Source organism: Silurus aristotelis (assembly GCF_946808225.1).
Source record: "Silurus aristotelis genome assembly, chromosome: 4".
In the NCBI taxonomy this organism is placed as follows: Eukaryota; Metazoa; Chordata; class Actinopteri; order Siluriformes; family Siluridae; genus Silurus; species Silurus aristotelis.
Window position 1 is genome coordinate 4,544,868 of NC_139577.1, and position 10,188 is coordinate 4,555,055.

At 37.3% G+C, this 10,188-nt stretch overlaps 1 pseudogene across 1 annotated transcript; it reads left to right on the top strand.

The window, feature by feature from the left end:
* The first annotated feature begins 4,113 nt into the window (after nt 1-4,113).
* On the top strand, nt 4,114-8,447 carry LOC310725537 (annotated as a pseudogene). The gene is made up of 4 exons (XR_014538307.1): nt 4,114-4,627; nt 4,738-4,767; nt 8,021-8,181; nt 8,252-8,447. The product of XR_014538307.1 is annotated as an uncharacterized misc_RNA (transcript).
* Nucleotides 8,448-10,188: the final 1,741 nt, after the last annotated feature.

The following is a 10,188-nucleotide window of genomic DNA, read 5'->3' on the forward strand; positions in this document are numbered from 1 at the left end:
AATTGAGCCACAGGATCTCCTGCAAGAACCTGATTTTTAGGACCTTTATTGGTTCTTTTTAAACAATTTAAAGGAAAGCTAAGGGGTAGGAATTGAACCGGGTGAGTCAGATATCAGCGACCGCATCACTAACCACTACACTACCACAGGGGTGGCAAACAAGCCTTTGCTTATTGGACTCTTGGCTTTTCTATAGTTAGGCGACCAGTGTTTTCTCTTAGATCATGATTTTAGAGGGTCAAAACTTCTCCTTCCTGCACATTCTCTCAGTAACTTGAAGTCTATGAGAAGTGACTCAGGTACAAGAACCACATCTCCAACACCTGCACCACTGATATACCATGATTTACCAGCAACCAATTTTAATGATCTTTCATTGTTCTGTTTTTAAAAACTACTTCAATATGAAACTAGAGGTAAGAATCGAACCAGGGAAGTCTTTCATCATAGATCACTAATGGCATTACTTCAAAACTCAAAACTTTGTTAGACATAAATAAGCAGGAAAGACAGAGACAAAGACTAAGAGACACAGACACAGCTTTAGAAAGAGTGAGAAACAAATAGAGAGACAGCAAGAGAGAGACATATACAGTGAGACAGAGACATTTACTAAAAGAGACACAATTAGATAGAGAAAATAGAGAGACAAAGATAGCGAGATATAGCCACTTCCTGTTGGAAGTGTTTATCCCGTGTGACTCTTAATGATCTCATTTACTAAATGAGCAGTAGTGAGTTAAGGGCTTGCTCAGGTGCCCAAAACTGGCAGCTTGGAGGTGTTAAACATTTATCATATGTACAGCATGTGATATATATGTAAGCATATGTACAGTGATTAAATATAAAGTCTATATCAGTGCAGAGACGTGTGGACATCATTTAGAGCCTTTGCTATGTTTCCACACGGACAGTTAATGAGGTGACACCGGAGAAAATGCACCTCTTCAAGTCAAGTCGGGAAGCTTATATATATAAAATTATAGACATTTTACAGATTTAAATGATGTATTGTTTTTATCTGTACGATCAATAAAGACAGTAATTTAAGTTTGTGTCGCCATTATGAAGGAAAAACCCACAAAACGCCACCCAGAGGGTAAATTGTGTGAATCATGGCGGGTTTTGGTGTTTGATTTAGGTCATGTTTACATCACTGACTCCCTCTGTCTCATCCACATTAACCCCAAACTTCTTTCTGCCTTCTGCCCTGCTGATTCTTAGCTTCGTAAACTAGTCTACATGTCAAGTTTATTTGTATAGCGCTTTTCACAACAGACATTGTCTCAAAGCAGCTTTACAGAAATCAACAGTTAAGGTGAATGGTGTGCATTTATCCCTGATGAGCAGCCGTGGCGACTGTGGCAAGGAAAAACTCCCTTAGATGTAATGAGGAAGAAACCTTGAGAGGAACCAGACTCAAAAGGGGAACCTCATCCTCATTTGGGTGACATCAAGAGTTTGATCATAAATCTTTCAACAATACAGAACACTGGAGAGTGAGAACTAACATGAGTACTGGAGTATAAGATTATAAGTAAATGTTCTTTCAACAGTCTTTGGTATAAAAGTAGGAGCTACTGAGTTCAACATTTGTGATCATCACAGATCCAGCATCAGCTTCTCCATGCCAGAGCCTTTAAACACTTCAGGAGATCCAATGTCAAACTCCACACATGCAAGTGGGATCCAATTGGCACTGGTACGTCTCTAGATGGTTCAGGATGTTTGCGAGTTTGGCATCTTCTTCTTTAAAGTCCATATTCTTCACGAGGTGGGACTTGACTGGAGCTGGCCAAACCTCAGGAAGCCTCGGGATGGGGAGAGAAAGAGAAGCAGTGGAGAGGAATTAGCGTAGCTGCTGTTCAAGATATTAACTGCACAAGTTGATAATGTGCATGTGATCAGATGTTCTGGAGCACAAGGTTATGATGTGAGACGTATGTTATGTGTAGGCTTTGCTAAAAAGATATGTTTTTAATCTACACTTAAACTGGGTGAGTGTGTCTGAGCCCCGAACACTGTCAGAAAGACTATTCCAAAGTTTAGGAGCTAAATGTGAAAATGCTCTACCACCTTTAGTGGCCTTTACTATTCTAGGAACTACTAGAAGCCCAGAGTTTTGAGATCTCAGGGAGCGTGACGGATTGTAGCGTGTTAAAAGGCTGGAGAGATACATGGGAGCCAATCCATTTAGTGCTTTATAAGTGAGTAGCAGTAGTTTGTAGTCTATTTGAAACTTAACAGGAAGCCAATGTAGGGACGATAAGATTGGGGTTATGTGGTCATATTTTCTTGACCTAGTAAGAACTCTTGCTGCCACATTCTGAACTAACTGAAGCTTGTTTATTAATGACGCAGGACATCCACCTAGTAACGCATTACAGTAGTCTATTCTGGAGGTCATAAAAGCATGGACGAGCTTCTCTGCATCGGATATAGACAACATATTTCTTTGCTTAGAAATATTTCTAAGGTGAAAGAAGGCTGTTTTTGTAACTTGGTTGATATGATTTTTAAAAGATAAGTCTTTTACTGTTGAACTAGTGGTTACAGAGCATTCGTCTAAATGCAGGTTGAGATGCTGGTGCTTCTGTATACTAGTTTTTGGGCCGATGAGCAAAATCTCCGTCTTATCAGAATTTAAAAGTAGAAAGTTATGGGTCATCCAATCTCTTATTTCCTTAACACACTCAGTTATCCGAGTTAATTGAGTTGTATCGCCTGGTTTGGATGAAATATATAGCTGAGTATCATCAGCATAACAATGGAAGCTAATTCCATGCCTTCTAATAATATTTCCTAAAGGGGGAAACATGTATATTGTGAAGAGCAGAGGTCCTAGAACTGAACCTTGTGGCACGCCATAGTTCACTAGCATTAGCCTGGATAGCTCTCCATTTAAATCTACGAAATGGTAACGATCGGACAGGTAGGATTTAAACCAGCTTAATGCCTGTCCCAAAATGCCAATGTAATTCTGTAAGCGATAGAGGAGAAGATCATGATCTATAGTGTCGAACGCAGCACTAAGATCTAGTAAAACTAACAGCGAGATGAAGCCTTGGTCTGAAGCTAAAAACAGGTCATTAGTGATTTTACTAGGGCAGTTTCTGTACTATGACATCTGTGGTAAGTGAGAGTCAGGACTTTGTACACCAGTGAATTGAACGCGCTGTAACAGGAAATCGGTTGTTCGGCTAAAATCAGCACGCAGTGAAAATAAAAAAATTATATTTCACCAAATCAATGGATTAAAACTAAAGTAACGAGTCTGTTTTGAAAATGTAAGAAGTAAAAAGTACAGATATTTCTGTAAAAAAAAAAAAAAAAAGTTGTCTAACAAATAAATAGTGGAGTAAAGTACTGATACCGAAAAAATCTACTTAAGTACAGTAAAGAAGTATTTGTACTTAATTACTTCCCACCTCTGCTTACATCACATGTTATTCTTTACATATATCATTTTTTTGTACCAGAGCACAGCCATCAAATTGAACAACATATCCACTGTTGTTCTCAAGTAACATGTTTAGACAAAATCCAATTTATAAATCTAGGGTTAATGATGTATAGGGTAAAGGTGCTACTTGCTTCAACAAAAAGACAAGATGCTGCATTTATTAGACAGTTTGTGTGTTTGTTGAATTAAATGGTAAACAGAGGAAACCAGTTTTGATCAAATGTTCTGACTTGTAGGAAACAGCACCTGATGTTGAGGTTTAGATTGAGACAGATGTAGACAACAGAGTAGTTTGGAGGCGGATGATCCGCTGTGGCGACCCCTAACGGGAGCAGCCAAAAGTAGAAAAAGAAGATTCAATGCTTATATCTTCACAACTAAACTAAATGTCTGCATTAAAAACAATACAAATATTATTTTACACAATTTACACCTCACTCCTTTTTTTTGCTGAAAGAAACAAACTAGCATGAGTGAATTTGTTTATCGGAGAAATTTCCAATGCATTTCTCAACAAGCAGCCACTAGCTTTAAAATGTCAAAATAAAAGATAGTTAAACTCAATATCTGGCTTTTGCATTTTTCTAAAGAACACTTTCATACATAAAAAACATATTTACATTTATTTTGATATTTTATTCTATTAATAGAAGAAAAATTGATCATCAGAATAATCATCTGTTGCAGCCTTAATGTATATGTGTGACTTATGTATGTGAATTATATATTTATAGCAAAAAATAGATTAGATAGAGGAGTTTCTTTTCTTTTTGGATTGCAGCCTGCTGGAAACTAGAAATGTGAAGCTACTGAGGAGCTGGAGGACACCACAGTGCTCAGGAGAAGACCAATCAACAATTTGTTACAAAAGACTATATATGTTTTTTTTATTGTTTCCTGCATGGAGACTTCCCAGGATTCCTCTATTAATTTTTTTTCTATGTTTATCCTTTATCATTATGTGATAAAGGCAGCTTAAGTGTGACCTAACAGTGTATAGTGCTCAGTGGCGACCCCTATAGGGAAAAGCCGAAAGAAAGTGTAGGTTTTGTTTCTGTGTAACAGAACCGGTTTTGTTTCTGTGTAAAAACAGCTCCACCCATCAGACGTTCATATTATTAGTCTCACCAGTGCCTGACTGCAGTGTGGACATCATGGTCTCTCGTAAGTGTGGCCTTGTTTTTTCTGGATTAAATAAAAAATTATGTATTTTGCTTACTACAGTATGCACTTATATGATATTAATGCTTTTTTGATTAATGTCTTTCTCACAGCAACAATGATAACAGCTGCAGTCGGAGCAGGTAAGTCCTGCCTGTGGAATCTCTATTCAGCAAAGTCATGGACCACAGCATTGCGGCGTTATAGTAACTAGTGGCATTACAATGTAAACTGGTTCCCCGTTTATAAACGGACGCCACCCCAAAAGTGCTATTTTATGTATACAGTACTGTATTTAAATTTTTCTTCATTTTATTTTAAATAATTTTATCTATATTAATACACTTTCATTATTTCAACACTAAAAACATAGGGGATAAGTTTTTTGGTCTATTGCGCTATCCGCGAGAGATCCGGAAAATCAGCCAAACTAATTAGTTATGCGACAAATGCAATTCCGCGATAAACCACCGGGGGCGCGAGATTCGCACCGCATGAAGCTTGGTGAGTTTCCTAATATTAGACATGGTATGTAGATTTGTAGATGAATTGACATCCGAGTAAACACGAGGAACAGCTAAGAATGTAATTTATATACTTTAGATCAGTGGTCCCCAACCCCGGGTCGCATTGAAAGAATACATAACTTACATGATTTCCGTTTTATTTATTATCTGATTCCGAACGATGTTTTGTTTTGGAAAATTACCGGATTCTCTCCGCCATATCTGTCTATGCCTCGGTCACGTGTCTTACCTCCATTCATTACCTTCTTAAAGGGACTCCGGCCACTAACACATAATAAATTACCGCCTAAGTGAAACCCTCAAGTGAGCAAAATGAACAAAAAACATCACAGTGGATTCACGGTTATTATTATATTGAGAAAATACCAGTTTTTATGCCGGTCGTATTATTTTATTTTGTTGTATTTATCCACCACACCTTTAAGGCCGGTTTTAAGAATATGTTTGCGATTATCGGGCAACAATAATATATAAAAATGTCTTATTTTGCAAAAAAATATTTGTATTATTGACCGAAGAATGAATGACCTATGCAGATTTGTATGGTTTTAAGTGCCTTCATGGTTCTGGAGAAATTTGGTTGAACTGAAAGAAAAGACACCTGACAGAAACGAGTGCAGAATCTGCACATGAAGAGACCGCTAGTGAAAATATTCAGACACAATATATACTTGATGTCTTGTATTGTATCATGTGATAAAGTATTTTAATGTATAGTATTTATTGTGAATGAGTGCATCTGAAGCCATGGGTGAAAACCAGCAGAAGCACTTTTTGTTTAGAAGCACTTTCACAGTTGATCACAGAAGGACTTTTGCCAGATTTTCTTTCCTTCTACTACATTTTGTGCATTTAATGCTGCTGCAACATGATATGCATACACACACACACACACACACACACACACACACACACACACACACACACACACACACACACGCACGGTAAGACGATGCAGTTAGAGCCACCTCATGTACACATAAATAGAAACGTGAAAAAGGGCCAAGCTGACACAGATGGCTTACCATCTCATTAGCCGTTCAGACTGAGCAGGTTTTTCAAAATTTGGGGGATTTTACAGTGAAAACCTTTTAAACATGGTTTTAGTCCAGCTGTTTATTAGTTCACATTCATACAGTAAAACTTTTGAACATATAAAACAAAAGTGGAAAATAAATCTGATTCTGGTAACGACCATGAACTTGTTGCAGCTCAACACTGCATTTTTTAAGTAAAGCAATAGCACATGCAGATTTATTACAAAGAGGTCACACTCTACTGTTTGCTCAGTGGTGGGCCATGCATTTCACACCTAGACTTCCAGTGGTGTCCTACCCGAATCAATCCACCTCTTAATTATCAATAATTATGATGCCACGGCTGTAGAAACAAATGTTATACAGAAACTTAGTATAATAACCTGCTGTATCACAGACAGGAATCTTATACAGCTAGAATAAAGGCATTACTAAAGCAAGAAACCCATTTAACAAAATTCAACAAGTCTCCTTTCGCTGTAGCCACAGCTGCACTGTCTGCATACATCATCTCTAGCAGAAGCATCGATATTAACCTCATAAAATGATGCTGGGTTTTCCTGCATTTTTGTAGTACTTCTGGAGCTCTCTGACTGCTGAAACCTCAGGGATTTGGTTTTCCTGGGGATTTAAAATAAAGGCAAATTGTGCGTTTTTGTGAAAATTCTACGGGAAAGAAAACGCAAAAGTTAAACTGGTACCTAAAAAAAATTAACAAATGTTTTGACTAATGTTTCCTAACAATGTATCTATTTTCTTGAAAAGTGATTCTTCTGTAAGGCCTTTTTCTCCTCCGTCATTCATTGTGGAATGAAAAAAACTAGCTATTAAAGCTACACAAATATATTTGAGCTTGTGAGTTTGCTACAGATGTGGTTTGTGAGCTCTGGCTAGTGCGCTCTCTGACTATCCGATCCAAGGATGTGAAAATGCAGACATTGTTTTACACCTAATAGATGGCCCCAGTGTCACCCACTATAAATCTGATTGGTTAAAGCAACATCTTTACTGCCATGTATTCAAAGCTACAGGTGCTGGCACTGTTGATTCTTAAGGCCTCAAGGTATATTTCTTTGACCCTGGCAATATGTGATGTGATGGCTAAAATATGATTGGATAGAAACTCTAACATAAACATACACTCCTGGAAGCAGCGCAACCGAGAGAAAAGCTATGAAAGGATAAAATCAGTGATTCTGACTGATGGCCCACCACTGCTGTAACTGTGCTAGCAAATCCCTTCTGCTACAATAACATACTAACTTTATTATTTATGATCTAATAATGAAAATACAGCGCCAAGAAAACAAGCAAGCACCAGAATCAAACATTATACAGTCGGTTTTACAATTCTTTGGACACCATGGGCTTTATTTATATTTGTTACAGTAGGGAAAAATTGGAGTTGTTTCTTTAAGACTGCTATCTGTTGAAGGTCCAGAGCGAAATGCATTATGGGTAGTGTAGTGCGGAACGTTATATAAAGAAAACAGGGTTATATCCTGCCTAATGGTCAGTTAATGCGAGTTTATCCACCTGGGAGTTATATTTCACTGTAACCCTGCAAATTTATCTGCATGGAAACGAGTAAAGTGGTATGCATCGGCTGATTTTGTCCTTCTCATCCTTCCACAAGTAACAAAGTGTATTGAAATGTATTAAAGTGTAAACAAAATGTATTTGAAGGTATTTACATCCAAACTGGGCGAACTGTAAGAACTAATCACTGCTTATATGCGTGTCCTTTAAACACATCTTTGTACCTTTCTGACACGAGGGTGGATTATAAGGTTGTTCTCTCTTACTAGTATTTCTTTTTTTTTTGTTTGTAGCTTTCTCCGTGCTGTTGACTCCATTTGTGATTTCGTCTGCTGGTTTACCACTGGTGGTATTGCTGCAGGATCCATCGCATCATCAATGATGTCGTCAGCAGCCATTGCTAATGGTGGCGGTGTGGCATCAGGAAGCCTGGTCGCTACCCTGCAGTCTTTGGGTAATCACAGATATACTGAAAAATGACGATTGCAGTTTTTTTCAGTACTCAGCATCATGTTGTTGTGTAGGTGCGGCGGGTCTTACTAAAGCAGCCACAGCTGGCGTGGTATCTGCAGGAGCCGCAGTTGGCGCAGCAGCTGGATGGGTGGCGAGGATGTTCATTCGCTGATGCCTTGTTTTCAACACAAGAAAAAAGCTGGAAAAAACAACTTTTCCTAAAATGTTCTTGCTTGTTGCTTAAATAAACTTTAATGCGTCATCCCATCAGTTTTTCTTTTTAATTATCACAGGTTGAACATATACACAGTTACATGGGCTTAGGGTGATGGTGTGATTATGATGCTATAGTCCTTACAATTCCTGAAACTGAACATTCATTTTTAGAAAACTTTTTTTTTTTTATGTGTTAATCGATCTCATGCGGAAATATGAGTTTATTTTTATTTGGGCCAAAAATGTTTGCATTTTTATTTAAACATATAAGAGGTGTGAGGTTTTTATTCAGAAAAAAAAAGATAAAAAAAAAAGAAGCATCATGTGAATTAAAAGGACATTAATTCTTAATTCTACAATTAATTCTAATATTTTGCTTTTTTTGACATTTAAATTACATTCATTTCTAGGTTTCAAAATGTCCTCAAGACAACTAAAGCGAAAATAAAAATAAAATAAAATAAGGGGTAAACTTACTTTTCTTCTTTCAGTGATTTTCAGGCAACTAGGTGAAAAACTTCCAGTTGAACATCTGACCGGTGGTATTACAATGATTTCTTAGGGATAAAATTATTCATGTTAATTGGGGGTTAATTGGATTGTCCCAAAAAAAGCAAAAACGACTTCTGTATGATTAATGATTAATACATGCAAATAAGCTGATGCGAAGGACCTGCGTTATAATTATAACATCACAACATCACTAAGACGCAAAAGGCAATCCAATCCTGAAATCAGCACTATAGCTGTATAGACTATATGTCCGTGTGAAATGGTGCTGTAGGACCACCCGTGTAATCACCCCTTAAATTCCTCTCTTTTCAAATAAGACAAACAAAAACAGCATCAAAAATGGCGTTTGGAGCGCGACGTGGCTTTTCTGTTCACCATGTTTCAAGTGACAATTGAGGGCCTGAATTCCCACGGCAAAGGGTGATGAACTTCCCAAACTGGATTAAAGCGATCTGTTTGCGCAGCCCCCTTTTAACTGCCACTGGATCATGAATCTAAGTGCACAAACTTCCCTGTGACCTAAATAGTGACCACTGCATTAATAAAACTGAGACCTACCGCTGTGTAAAAAAGTAGGATCCAGCATATCTCTCCATTTAAAACAGTAAAAACGTAGAAACTGTCGCACGTGCTGAAGATCTTTTTTTGTTTGTGGATATCTTACAAAAACCCAAGAGTTTTAAAGCAGCAGCATCATTTATGAATCTTAAAGAAATAAAATAAAGCAATTAAACCCTTTTTTTTTTTTTTTAGCTGAATAGAATAACAGTGCGCTCCAGTGGGTATCAGGATTAACAATTTATTAAGAGTTAATAGTTTACAGCGTCGAAAAATAATACAATTATTCGAATAAACTTTAATACATTTCCAAGAAATTATTTGTGAAATAAAATAATTGGCTTTATATTTTTCCTCCTGGAGCCGCGTGCACTACAATAATAAGTCAGCAACAATGACTACAAAAACTTACAACATAAACAACAACAATATTAATGTTAATTAAATATAAAGAAATGATCTTGTATAAAAACGTAAACAGAGGGTTAAAAAATTTTCATCAACAGTTCGCATTCATTGCTATGGTATATCAAGTGATTTCTAGAACTGATGTTTACACACACACACACACACACACACACACACACACACACACACACACACACACACACACACACACACAATGTCTGTAAGCAGAGAGAGAGAGAGAGAGAGAGAGAGAGAGAGAGAGAGAGAGAGACAGAACGAGAACAAGCAAAAAACAGAAACACTATACAATTGT